Below are 15638 nucleotides of genomic sequence, written 5' to 3' on the forward strand. Positions count from 1 at the left end.
AGCAGGGGAATAGAGCCACACTGGAAGCCACTGTAAATAACAGCCAAGCGTGTCCCCACAGGCTGAATCAGGATAAGTTACTGAGCTTCAAACCTTATGGGAGAGAAAATGACCTTCTGCTGGTATCTAAAATGGCTTTTTATGTGTTTTCATACTTGTGTTTTTACTGTTATGTCCACCATTAATCTTCATTATTCTATTTTCCTACTCCATTTTTCCTCATAAAATTTGCTCACTCAAGCAGTGCCACATAGTTGCATGAGGATGAAGAGTTCAGACAGTCAAAACATCATCAGTTTGGAGGGACATATTTGGCCATAATGAATCGTAACATTTGAATCCTCATGACAGCCTTTCACCAACTCAGCCGCTTTTTTCATCATTCAACTCAGCCGTCCCTGGTTGTAACTCAAACGCATAACAAGCTGACCTTTTGAAAGCATAACAACTATATTTTAAATTCCTGTCATTTCTCTCATTTCACAACCCCATCGTTTGAAATCCGTAGAGGAACAGGAAAAAAATATATATATTTAGTGTGGAAAAAGAGATTCACACAGAGATGTTTGTATTACTTTTTAAAATTACATTAATCCCAACCCTTCTTTGAAATGACTAATTACCTTTACTCTTTCTTACATCAGTATTTGTTACGAGACCTCGTTCTCCTCTACACAGATCATCATAGCATCAGAAGTGACCTTAAGTTGTCATTCTCAACAACAATCTTGTTTAAATGGCACACAATGGCAAAAGCATTTAAGTTTGATATTTTAAAGAGCGGATGCAGTCTGAACATCTTCATATCCTCATGTCCACTCAAGTGTGAATGAAGACAACTGAATCCCCAACACATCTGATAGCAGGATAATTATCTTGGATTTTATCAACTACTCCTTCAGTCTTACTAGAATGGAAGGTCATGCACCCTGAAACACAACGATAAAATGCTGTCCTCAGATGACTCTTAACAGAACAAGCTATTACTCGTCCAGAGACTTTAATCACAAAATTTTCAATCTTTTACACATATGATTATTTGTACTTGTTCAACTTTTTAGATTTGTATAGAACATTATAAATATACTATTTTTATTTTATAATACCATTACTTAGATGGCTGATAACTATTTTAAATCAATAAAGATAAACGTTATATTTTGTAAATACACATTATTTTATGAGAAGCATTATGGCCAGTATTGCCTTGGTCCAAAAACAACAACAAATGGTACAACCATATGAACCAAAGGAGAAACATTGCAGAAATGGAGGTGAGGAATAGTTAATCGAGGGGAGGAGGTGTTCAGAAGCATAAGATGCATGGCAATGAGCAAAAGAGAATGTTATAAAATACCAAAGGCAAAACAAGGAGATGGCAGTCTTTAAAATGTTGAGGAAGAATGAATTTGTCTATTGATTTTTAATACTTTTCTATTCATTGCCTTCTGTCTGCGTTTCACAAAGGGCAGTACATGAAAAATTAAAGGTATTATTTAATTTTATACATTCAGATGTCACTGTGTAGGATAAATTTGTTTTAGATACATTTAGATGCTTTAGATACTAAAAGAAGGAAAGCTTTTCAAACAATTACTTTTTAGATAAATGAAAACAGGGCAGGTTGTGAAGACATAAGACAAACAAACAAAAACATGTATCTGTGTGTCTCTGGTTCTGAACTAGCACAAGTTGGTTTACCCAAAAATGTAAATTCTTTCATAATTTACCTAATTTTGTTCCAAACACACAACTTTTTTCTTCTTTATTGGAACACAAAAGAAGATATTTGTCAATAAATAAATAATTGATAGATGCACGACCACAAAGTGAAGGCTTGCAGAGCCGACAGACAACAGAAGCATACTTTTTGTGTTGACTGGATCTCTGAAAGAATATGACTACAAAGTTCCATTTAAAATAATTTAACAAACATTTGTTAAAAAAGTTTTGTATTGTTTCTGTTTCATTCCCTGCTGAAAATTTGCATGTGCAGACACATTCACTCCTTTAAATTTGAGAACTTCCACTGGCAAAAACAGCTGCCCTTTATTAGAGAAAAGAACAATATTTTGTGCTCTTTCTAACCTTTTTCTGAGTTTCTATCGTTCTTAATGTACAAATAAAAGTATAAAGGTTCTTTGTTTCTGTTCAACAAGCACTACGATTCTCTCTCCTTCCAGTTTGGAACGACTAGTGTGTGTCTTATAAGTGATAGATGTTCCCTCACTACATTTTTCGTCAGCTCCAGTGTTTTGGGCTCTTTAAATCACAACTGACATTGTTTGCAGAGATTAATAGTTCATAGTCAAAGTCTGCATGAGTGATTGTTATTGTAACCGAGCAGTTAACGTTCCAAACCAGCAAACTGTCAAGATTTGATGTGCATCATCTATACAAAATATACAATGAAATCCATAAATTATTCTAGCATTAGGGAATGGATGAAGTCTGACAATTGTTTGTTGTTTTCTTTATTGAAAAGAATAAGTTGAAAACATATCAACCACATTAAGCTGTGCATGCATGGTTATGATGGTGGAGTGATATGAAAGGATTTTTCAGAGGGTTGGTAGCCATTGTGCTGAGGACCTTGACCTTGAGTAAGTTTTGAAATGGTTGTGTTACTTAATTTATGAACTCTATCTGTGAAATCTGACCACTTGTGAAAAACAACAACAACAAAAACACTCCTTTCTTAATTAACAACTATTACTTGTAATGTTTCTCTGTTGTTTCTGAGAGCATTCATGGACCCCATGGTGAATTCTTGATTATGTACCCAATCATTATTCACCCTGATTTGGTGAAAGCCTCAGACATCTGGTGAATAAACAAATGTAACTATGATAAAGGCGTGACTCATGAAAATGAATTAGGCCTAAGTGTCTGGATACTCCAGTTTATGAAGCATCTCATAATTTTACTGAGCTAAACCTTTACCATTGTAAAGGTAAAGGTAAACTTTACCACCTGTAAAGTGAATTGGTACCACTGTAGAAAATTGGAATTGGATAACAAAATTAATTTTCTTCTTTGGCTCTTAACGGAGGCAGATGCATTTCTCTCCCTCTCCTCCCCTTGTCTTCCCTGCTTGCTCTCTAGTCTTGTCGATTCTAAGAGACTCTTGCTGTACTGCTCTCCAAAACTGGAAAACATGGATTTTCGACGGGAAGCTTGGGTTTGGGGGAACCTGACTGCCCTGCCGGAACGTTCGCAGCTGGCTACATGATGAACGCGTGGGAGAGATGGCGGGTCGTGTGTCTGGCGGCTCTTTCCGTGGAGGACATTGAAGACATCTACCTATTTGGAACTATGATAACAGGTCTTCTGCTGATTGGACTAGGCTTTGTCCTGGGTTATTGAAAAATTTTGAAAACGGGAACAGCCGTCCAAAGTCTCACAGTGCTGCCCGTCATAAGCTTCCAATATACTGCAGTTGGCCAGCTGAACCAACTATTTTCAGCTGCATAACATTAAATATAAGGGCATACTTAGATGTACCTAGATGCCACGTGTCTCCAAAAATTAATGCTATTTAAAACTTCTTCAGACTGAAGCTGTTACACCTTACTTATTTTCCACCAAATATTTTCAGATATTGTACAGTTCAGAACTTTAATGTTATGTAAATCTGCAAATCCTGTTGTAAAAATGCTGCTCCTTAATATTCAGTCATTGTTGAACAGGTCCTTTCTGCACAGCTTGGTGTTGTGATAGCGATTACACTATACTTAACAGAACTGCTCCCCCAGGACATCAGCACTTTGAAAAAATGCCCTGGTCATGTGTACATTTATGCATTTAGTAGAAGCGACTTATAGTGCACTCAGGCTATACATTTTTTTTATCGGTATGTGTGTTCCCTGGGAATTGAATCCACGACCTTTTGTGCTGCTAATGCAATGCCCTGCCACTGAGCCACAGGAACAATTTAGTGTGCATTTATATTGTTTGGTGTGTTTCAGGGATGCTGTCAATCCATGCATTTTTCTGAGCCTTTCCCCCGTCATGCCTTGCCACTTGCCTTTGCAAGAACCTAATTTTGTTTATAGCAAAGGAAAACCACATGAAGAAGTGAATTGTTTTAGCTATAATTTACATTTTATTAGACAATTATATGTCCAAATATATATGGACATTTTTCTTACATAAATGCATCACTTTCAAAAGGCCTTTAGTTATGGAGTCAATTCAATGTCAAATATATTTTCAAAATAAAATAAAGTTTATCTTAAGCAAAACAAATTTGCTTTTTGCAAACAAAAATAAACAATCGCAAAATATAAAATAAACATCAAAAGCAATGATTTCACATTACATATTTTCCATGGCAATAGCTACACATTTTTTTGCAGTTCTCCTTTTATTTTAGGTTTCAGTCAAGTGTGAGCTTATGATATTGTTTTTTCCCTTTGCACTTCATGTTTCTGAAAATTTCACATTATGGCATTGTTTTGACATGGGGGTGGAGTCAAGGTAGCCTGGTAATACCAGACTCCGCTACTTCACTTTGCTTCGTAGACAGAGTCTGGAATGGCATAATAGAGAAGTGTTTTCTCTCTCGCTAGGGGGCGCTTGTCTGAAGTTTAAAATTATTGGTTACCCGCAAGCCAATCAGATACGTTTAGTTATCACGTATGTTATGCGCCTGTACAACCGCATCGAAGCACAGACATCATGCATCGAAACATGTAACAAAAGACAACAAATGACAGTGTTCAACTGAGTTGGTATCTAAATAGATTAACTTGAAGTTAATTACCAAACTCACCATTTGAATGCGACGTGTGCCTCGTCGACAACCATGGCGATAAGGTTGTCTTGATAAAGCGTTGATGCTAGCATAGCTCGCCATTTGGGATTCAGAATCCAAGATTCGGGGCTACCAAAAATAAGGCTGTAATACCCCGCCATTATATCTTGATCATTGTGCACGCCAAGCTGTGCAGCACACAGACCAAGTTTTTCTGCCTCCTTGACCTGATCCTCCATGAGTGCAACCAAGGGGGACACAATTACAACTATAGCCTTGCCGGCCTTTGGCCTCCCCAGTTTCTCGCTAACTAATGGTAACAATTGATAAATTAAACTTTTCCCAAAACCAGTCGGGAGTAGGGCCACAACATCACCTCCATTTAAAATGTTTATCAAACACTCTTCTTGTTCTGGCTTCAGTTTGAAAAAAGAGTTGAATGTTCTCCATAACAGAGTGAATTGCATCCCGTGTCTCGTTTCCCATTTCCGCGGTCATTTCGGTTTTCGATTTCTCTAACCTACAATGTAAAACTCGGCGCTTAGCATCTACGTCACGGCTCTCAGCCCACCCTCTGTTCGTTGATTGGCCCGGCTGTTTCCAGACCGGTGGCAAACAGAAAGCTCTGACGCTGTATCAGACTGAGTACAGAAGCTAAATGAAATTGAGCGGAAGTAGGAAGTCTGACGTAGTCAGGCTAGAGTCAAGGGACTGGGTCCTGCACAAGAGGCTCGGGCATGCTTCCCTGGAAGCCACATCATTGGCCTGAGATGCAGATCACAACTTATCAAGGCACCATTGTTGAGCAGAGGCATGCAGGTAGATCATTTTATTTTATTCATTAGCATTAAAGCATGCATGGTTTCGTTTCATACGTGTATTAACAGTGTTTGCGCAAGTTAAAGTTGGTTTTATTTGGCGTAGACTACTTGCTAACATGAACTGTCAGAAATGTGTAGAGTTTGAATCCCTTTTTCCGCTTGCTTGCTGGAGCAGGAGACCAGACATCAACAATATGATGGACATCACTGATGCTTACTTTAGGCAGATCTTGGAGACATCTAGTAAATACTTTTAGTTTATGTGAAAGTAAACCGGAAGATGATATCCCGACTTTTGACGACAGCTATGTTTGTGCACAGAACGCATACTGTTCTGTGTACTCGCAGTGCAGAAATGTGACTGCAGTTTTTAAGTGCGCTACTTTTGAAACTGTTTAATCACCATATATGACTCTAACTTGTGGACTTTCTGTGTGAGGGCACCCTCCGGGATCTAGAATGACTGAAACAGACATTACAGGACGTAATGTAATGAGTGTTTAACGCTCCATTGGTAAAAAATGAATAGGCTAAATATTACTCTTCTTTATACTCTTCTTTATAGACCTTTAAAGTGAACATATGAGAATCCATAAAACATTTCTTCAAATGTGCACACTTTTGGACTGAAAGCCCTGGGGGAGGTTTTTTAGTCAAGCGCTTTCATGACGACTCTACAGGAGTTTTTCTTAATGGATGTGACTGTGACTCATTTTTCACATTGAAGGTATCGAATTCATTTTTCATTTACATAACTCTTGACAGAAATGAAGAAATTACTTTCAACGTAAGATAAGACCATTTTAATTATGTCTAGTTTGTCAGTTTAATTACATTATTTTACATTAAAACTTTGAACTAACGTAAACAAAGAATGCTTCTGTGTACTGGTGTCTTCCCACAGGTTAACAGATTTTAAGAAAATGCCATCAATACACATTTTGATACTATAACAGTGTGCACACTGAGAGAAATAAACAGTTGCTGCTATTTCAAACAGTTCACATTAGCAATAAGCCTATGGCTAATAAAACACCACATTAAATGATCTCTAACTTTAACTTGACAAAAGCTGTTGATGCACATATAGTTCATGAAACAAAACCATGCATGTTTTACTGCTAGTGAGTAAAAGGAAATGATCCACCTTCATGCCTCTGCTCAGTGATGGTGCCTTCACCAGTTGTGATCTGCATCTCAGGCCGATGACATAACTTCCAGGGAAGCATGCCCAGGCTTTTTGTACATGGCTCAGTCCCTTGACTCCACCCCCATGTGAAAACAATCCCACAAATATAAAGAAACGTGAAGTAAATTAGTAAATATGTTAAATCATTGCTTTTGCTCTGTTTTGTTAATATTTTGCAGTTCTTCAATTTTGTTTGCAAAAAGCACATCTTTTGCTCAAAAATTGTCAAAAATGCTTTTCAAATCTTTTGCAAAACATTAATTTATTTTGCAAATATTTGTAACATTGAATTGATTCCCTACGTATTAACACCCAGAGGCATGTGGAGTACTTTTATGAGGGATGAATGGATGCACTTTTTTTGAACTTGTCCCCCTTTTACTGCCTTCATAAAGTTTGAAGAGCCAGAACATTTTTTTTTTTTTTACATAACTGATTGTTTTTGTTTGAAATAAGAAAGACATATACACCTAGGATGGCTTGAGGGTAAGTCAATCTTGGGGTAATTTTCATTTCATTTTCATTTTAAGTCTCAAATTCTGTCCAGCACTGCTGCTACTCATGGTTCTCCTTTGGTGTTGTCAACTTACAAACAAATCATAACTTTCTATTGTAAAGCCTAGAGCTGATAGTCAAAGCATCTCTCAATGCTGCAGATCTACTAATTGGAACAGTGTATTGTCAATGCCTAAAACAACTGAATTCAATTTACTATAATGCAGTTCTGATACAACCTTTTTATTTTTTTAAGAAAAGCCCTACAATCCTGTTATTAGTATGTATATCATTCTTATTCCATTGCAGTCTTCCCTCTTTCAATCTTGCAATCACCTCTCTCTTCAGAGATAAATAATGGTTTGAAAGACAGTTTCAACAATTCTGAAAAATGTATTCATGATGCTTGTGTCTTTCTGCCTTATCCACGCCAAAGCTACTGTATCCTTGGAAGGATGCCTAAAAGCTCCCTAGAAAGCTTAAAGGCAGATACTTCGCCAGAACAGGCTCACTTCCACAGTCCTGGCAAATTTACATTCGCTGCCCTTAAAATCTGTGGAGTAAAGTCCAGCTCTGGGACTGTTAATCTGATAAATTCTGAGGGGCCTACTATTGAAACATTGCATATGTTCAAAGTAATTGAAAAATGAGACTGGTGTCTAACCAAGTATGAAAACTTGAAATGCAGTTAAATTATTTAATTCTGAGATAATCCATAATTGATTTACATTTAAGTTATGAAACTACTTGAAAATCATTAACATACAAGCTTAAAAGAGGAAAGATTGGATGCACCGTTTGCAATGGGATTCTATATAGGAAGCTTGTTTGAATAATAAGAAGAATTTCTTGGCTCATGATGATTTGGATTCCTGAAGGTTCTTGGAATCGTGTTCAGAATTGCAGAAATCACATTCTGAGAAGAAAGAAAACATTTTCACTTGAATACAAATCAATCTGTGGCATGCACTTGACTCTGAGTAATGTGCGAGATGGCCTGACAAGATAAATAGTATAATGTGGGAGACTGTAGTATAGGTCTTTAGCAGTTTGGAGAGCAAATAGCACAGAGCTGTACAGCCCCATGAGGAAGTGCAATGGTGGCATCTGCACTGCATAACATAGTGCAGAAAAACGTGGTGACTGTCCTACTTAACCCTGACCCTGTCTGAAATTAGAAAATATATTATATACTACTACCGCTCCATAACTAGCAAGATTAATGCCAACTTTTTATCAAGAATTCACTCATTAAACCATTAGCTAGCTCAATGGTTTTCAGTGCTGGTCCCGTGGACCACTTATCTGACACACTTCAGCTGAGTTCATGGAGCTCTCACCTAATGAGCTGGTGATCTGAATCAGGTGTTTTAAATAAGGAAGAAATAAAAAATGTGCAGAGTGGTTTGAAAGGATGGAAAACCACTGAGGTTGACAGATATGTGGATCATTTCAGAAAGAAGCTGAAGGTTGTAATAATGGCGTTTGACAAGTGCGGAGAGATTTATCTCAAGGATATTTGTTTGTAACATGTGAATACTGATTATTTATTGGGCATATTCACACTTTAAACTGTTTCACTAGTTCATTCTTACATATAATTAGCTGAGGTATGGTATGCGTATTTGGCGTGCGGTCCGGGGAAGGGCTCCGAGCTCGGGAATGGCCTGAACCTAGAGTACCCCCCCCCCCCCTTCCCCGTCTATTTATAAAGTGAACTCAAAGTGAGGAGATGGGGTGGAGGAGGGATACTGATAAACCGTCAATGGATAGAGGTAAATCAGCGATATTTATACTATGGGATTGATTACTTGATTATGGTCCACCTGTGTTGGTTAGGCTAAGTATCTGACGCGCTCCTCTCGAATCTTATTAATAAAATGTCATTTATTGTACAGGTAGTTAACCTCTGCTTTAAACTAATGCGCTGCTACACTGCTGCACACCTACAACACACTAGCTCACATATAATGTACAGATCATGCGCACATAGAAACATTCAGAAGTGCAGAAAATTATTACCAACACTGATTCCTTTGTAATTGTTTGTGAAATTTACTTGCAATTAAATATTGTTTCAAAGCATATTTTCACCGTAGGCTTAAAGGGACACTGAGTAGGAATTACTCCCATCTAGTGGTGAAATTGTATTTTGCATTCAAAATAATTTTGCTCTCCAGCGCCTCGCTTTTTCAAATGCGCGTTGCATCTACGGTAGGCGATATGTACCAAAAAGCTTTGACAGGATGTCTTCTAATAGCACTTCGTCGAGTTTTCCTTCAGGTGAACAGGTGTGTTATTTCAAACAAACTGCAACATGACAACTAACAAATGAATGTTACAGTATGAATTACTGACTGTGGAAAACATGAAATATTGTAATTAGTAGTTATGTCTAATTTATTCGTTATATTTTCTGAATTATATGCATTGTTAGATATAAAAAAATATTATAATATAGATTGTAACACTGACTTACCTGTCGAGAAGAAAACTGGCCACTTCAGCGTCTCTTTTGAAATCTTTATCAAGCATTAGCTCTTTCCACCTAGAAAAAGCTTCCCTGACATTAACTCTTGTTTTCTGTAATCTACGGTCACGTTTCCTTTTACGTTCTATTTTTGACTGTTTTGGCGACTATGTTTTCTTCTCCTGTGGCGCGGCATATGTATGGTCCATAATAAGAATGCAATCCAGACTTTTAAACTTGCCGGTGCAGTTTCAAGAGCCTCTCACTGCTCTGCACCTGCGTTTCTGGCTCTGACCGAAAACGCGCTGTGAAAACGCGTTGGCTTAGTACTTTTTGTCCCTCTCTGCTATTATAGTTTTGCAAGATGGCGGAACTACATGGAAGCCTCCGTCGACCTACCCGTCCCATGTATATAAAGATAATAAATTCTTCATTTACAAGGATTAGTTTAAACATAGGCATAGGTATTTGTACACCATTGAGGGCATATTTATGAATAAAAATATTGATTTTAGATAATAAAATACCTAAAAAGTTACTTATTGTCCCTTTAACTGTAGCTATCCATTATTTTTATATTGCAGTAAAACATTTTTATATTATAGTAAAACATATTCTGAGATCGCTTGTAAAATGATTTAAAATTACATAAAAACTCAGTACTAGACATTTTATCTTAAATTTAAGTTAACTAAGTTCATAGAACTGTTATTACATGCATGAACAGACAGATGGTCCAAATATCAGCTTATGAGTAGGCTGTCATAGAGCTTTGAACCTTCGATAGAAAAAGGAAAACTTTACGGCTATACACCGCAGCCAAATAATTTACTTTATGTGATATTAGGAACAGACATCTGGGTTCAATAAATTAATTTTTTTGTGATGTAACATTCGGTACACAGGGCATATACACTTACTATTCTTCCTCGTTAATGGTCTTGGAGACCATTGCATACTGTACAATAAAGTTACTCATACTTGCAGGTGTCTACATCTACACAAACATATGGTTAAAGTAGCACACACAGTCAATGTGAGTACTGACATGTGAGAAATATTGAGGGGCCGCTTATGTCACATGTTAGGGTCATCCTCTTATTGACCAGGTCGTGTGGTTCATTATGGACGTGAGGATTTCGAGTGTTCTCGTCTTCTCTTCTGGCTTTCTGGTAGGATGCTGGCAGTTTAACAGAGCGCTGGCAGCAGTCAGCCACTTAATGAGCAGAACTCTGACAGCACCATCACACACTCACCAGCCAAGTGATGATCAGTGGGTGCATTAGTGAGTGGAGGGTTACATGGCTCTGCTGTTATCAGAAGCAAACAGCTGATGTCTTAGCCTCCTTCCTTCTGCAATCCCGGCTAATCGATTATCTTCATCCTTCTCTCCACACATTCACCAACTCTATTTTTTCCCTCGCTTTATCCTTGCCAGTTATAGGATTATTTAATTATTTTTTTTTTTCAGTTATATGTCCTCAGTGACTTAAAAGATGGGGATAGTAGTGTAGGAGGCTGTTTCCTCCAGTTGTCCCCCCTTTTAAAGTCATAGCTAAAAATATAAATATTATATGAAATACAAAAGTTAAAATTATAAATATTTCCTTAGAAACTAACTGAAGAAAAAAAAAAGTTTATGCACTACAATGACTTAAACTAAAACAAACAAACAAACAAACAAAAAAACCTAAAGGACATAACAAAATTAATGAACCTTGACCTATAAATAACACTACAATTTTGTTTTGTTTATTAAAACAAAAGGTGATTCAATATATTGTTAAATACTGTATTAGTATATAAATAACTCTAAATTAACATGCAGGCTAGTGTTGGTTCCAACTGAATTTTAGTGGGGGGATGTTTATTAATGTATTGTTAACTTAATCTTTTTTTATTATTATTATTATTTTTTTTTTAAAAAAAAATTTTATGTTGCATACAGTATGGCATGGAGTTCAAAATGTTCGAGTCCACTTAATTTTTGAGTACAGTTCCACCTGAGTTTATTCATAATCACAGCCCGAGTCCAAGTCCAAGTATCCCAAATCAAGCACAGTGTTAGTTCAGTCAGGCCACGGAGGCATAGGCTACGACCAGCTGATGCGGTCATCTGTCATCGTTCCAATCACTACCACTCTCCTATTAGAGACGGGGGATATTAACGTGGCACCACAGCAAGGTAACCATGCTCAAACGGCTCGCAACCCTCCCTCCCTCCCCTTATAAGCATGAGCAAAATACTGTGCACCTTCTGGCTGTCGTCTAATTTGTTTCAGATAACTAAGGCTTTCAAGTCTTAGCAGGCATGGACCTCACTGCTGAGAGACGCTCATCTTCATAACCAGGCTATAGTATAGACGTCCCACTGCCACATCTACATGATTATCACTGTTTGCTTTAAAGACATTATTAAGAGTCTTAATTGTAATGTAGTTCCGGGGGTTAATATTTAAAGCTATTGTATATTCAATTATTCTGGGAGCAAGAACCCCCATAAGGAACCATACCACCAAAGATAAATTGTGTTCAATAAACTCAAGTAAACTTGCCAAAGTGGTTCATGTCTGAACTCTAGTTCAGACTACTTCAGGGGTGAAAATGCTGCGAGAAATCTCAAATGGACTCAACAAGGAGGTGTACATAATTCAAAAGGCAAAGCACATCTTTAGTGTTCTCTGTTTTTCCAGTTTAATAGCATATTTGTTTAAAATATACTTGCAATGCTCAGTCTGATCTATGTAAAGGAATGAACAATAATGAATTCTATGTCCTGCATTATAATTCCATTTAGATTTCATCAAAACACTGATGGGTTCATCCACTTCAAAATATCAGCAGAACACAACATAGAAAACTTCATCTATAAAATTACTCAGGTGTAATTTGATTCACAGACTCATTTGAAGACACAATGACAGTTTCTTTTTCTCTCTAATATTCATTTTAATTTTCAGAGCACACACACTTTGTTGGCATCCTTGCTATACCTATATCCTTCCCTGACCAATCACCCCCTCTCCCATCAGACAACAATTTGAAAGAATTCACCCGGTTTTTCTCTTCCCTGCACCTTTTCTATTTGTTTGTTCTATTTTTGCTAGCAGCCTCAGGCCACTATTAGTTTCATATAAAGAGCCAAGCCTAGCTCTGCTCACAAACAGTGTTTATTGTAATGCTGATGTTGCGTGTGCATCTCTCTCTCGTTTGTAGAGGGGTAGGAGGGTAACTGAGGGCAGAACATGTTTGCATCATCTTGGAAGTGCGAAGTAAACATAAAATTCTTCAGTCCCTTCTAAATATCTTTTGCAAGTTGTTTATCTAGCCTTATCCAACAAGATATGATGATATTCCGGATTCTGGCTCATTAGCCCATGACATGAGGACAGTTTGCATGTTTTCCCACTGCTTTCAGGGTGGATTTGAGATCAGCATTTTTTTAACCCTCTGCCTCACTTTTGATCTCATAATCTTTTGACTTTGTGGGGTCATCCAAACATCTGTAAGTCTGTAAGCACCATCTGTATCATCATGTTGGCTAATACACGTAAACAAGTAAACTCTTTAAAATCCACTGGACTTTCTAGTCAAATACAGGATGAATGCTAATGAATAAAATATTTGTCAGTATTAGTCATAGATAGTGATTCATTTGCTGTGACACTTTGTGAGGGAGGCTAGAAATTTGTGTAACCTACAATAAAATGTTTGAAGATAAATACTGAAAAATGTGTGAAATGTTACTGTCAGTATCACCAGTCATTTGCCTGTCACTTCTGGTCACTACGTTTCCTAGAATCCCTCCTGATTCATACCTGCTCACGTTCCACAATCATCAGACCTGTCTGCCATTAGCCTCATCAGTTGTACTTTAGGAGCCAGCACCAAACACACACACACACATTGTCTGGTCTCGTCTTTCTGCTGCTTTCTCTTCTCTCTGAAAAATAGAGAATAATTAGTAACGTTTTTAAATGTTTTAAGTTTACATCAAATTAAAAATTAGTAATTCACTCATTCAAAATTGTCTCTATTTTTCAACTCATATAATGTGGGAAATACACTCAAATTTAGTATTTTGTTGTCCATACTCAACCTAACCACAGACTCTACTCTTCACCACAATGGTAAATCTACAAAACCAACATAACAGAAACATTTTATTTATTTTTTTAACATTTGTTATAAAGATTTATGTCAAGTAAATGCTGTTCTTTTTAACTTTCTATTCATCAAATAATTCTGAATATACTATAAATGTAAATTGTTGATTTATTTATAAGTCATTTATATAAATGTACTGAATTCATTATCATAGGCCTGAAACATAAAAATTATTTACGAGATGAATGTAAATGTTATATTTGGCCTTTGTGTGCAGTGTGTAACTGAAAGAAGGACATACTGAAATCCAGGCCCTGAGGAACATAAGTGCAGTATTTATCTTCTAAAGAGCACATAATTACCACCAATCACATTGTTATGCTTACAAGTACACCACAAATTCACACACCATTCACACACTGGTTCATTCACATACCAGTATATCAATATTTTCTTTCTTCTTCCCTTTCAGACTGAGAAAATGAGAAAACCTTTCATCCATTTGGTTATTGTTAGTGTTTGCTGCTGAATTCTAGAGTTTTTGACCCCTTCCTCTCAATGGCTACTTTAAATCAATGTCTAAAACAAATATCTCTGCCCTATGTACCCATGTGTATATGTATTCCATCAATTCCACTAGCTGGTAATGTTTTTTCTCTCTCAGATAAATACTCTCTGTGTCCTAGTGGTGAAATAATCTCCATCACTGAGGGGAATATAATGAAATACATATAAATCGTATTGGATGTACTGTCCCATGCTGTACCATTGACCAGGCATGCAAGTCTCGTAAACGAACGGCCCTATCATAATAAGAAAAAGAAAATTCTCTAATTATTTGTTCACCCTCATTTTATTCACAACCTGTAACCTATAAATTTACAATCTTTTGCAGAACATAAAAGACCAAACAGACAGTGCTCTCACTTTAAAAGGTACTGTACTTTTTCCAACAAATAAAATGAATGCCATCACCTGGGCACAGACCATCTACAACTCTATTACCATCCATCGTCAAGTGAGCAATTAATACTTCTTACATTCATTACCCACTTACAGGGATGAAAGGGTCTGCATACTCTCTATCCTTATATGCCTGCTTTACCCCTAGATAAGACTAGTCTTCACTCTACTTAAGCTTGGCAGAGGACAAAGAAAGATGGTTTAAATGACTGAATTGCCTTAAGGTTTAACCATCATTTTGCTGAACTGGAACTGGAACTGGAACAATGGGTGTTTTTTTTTTTTTTTTTTTGTCAATGCAGCTTAGTTTTCTATGAGTCTCCATTTTAAAAGCATACTGGAAATAACCAAACATTGTATACATCCAACATACATACATACATACATACTGTAGATACGTAAATACATACAGTATCTACAATTTTCATAGTCATGAAAATAAAGAAAACTCTTTGAATGAGAAGGTGTGTCCAAACTTTTGGTCTGTACTATACATATACCTGTCAAGGGCTGTCCATAAATTACAATTTTAATCGGATACAATTTTAAGCAATTTTAAGTCCCTATAATTTGAATATAATTGGGGGGAGGGGTGCAACCGGGGGAAAAAAATAGTATGTGTACAGTACAAAAGCAAAGAACTTGTTTATATTTTAGACACGGTAAGTTGTGATACCGAGCAAGACCATACGGAGATGCCAACCACCTTGAATATCTATTACAGTACACGAATCCATTCAGAATAACTAAACACAGCAACATACATATAACAAATCAAAACATTATCCTGAGTGTGAGTAGAAACCACATGAATGTAATGAAAAGTGCCTGTGCATA

Source organism: Carassius auratus, chromosome 5 (genome assembly GCF_003368295.1).
Source record: "Carassius auratus strain Wakin chromosome 5, ASM336829v1, whole genome shotgun sequence".
Classification (NCBI taxonomy): Eukaryota; Metazoa; Chordata; class Actinopteri; order Cypriniformes; family Cyprinidae; genus Carassius; species Carassius auratus.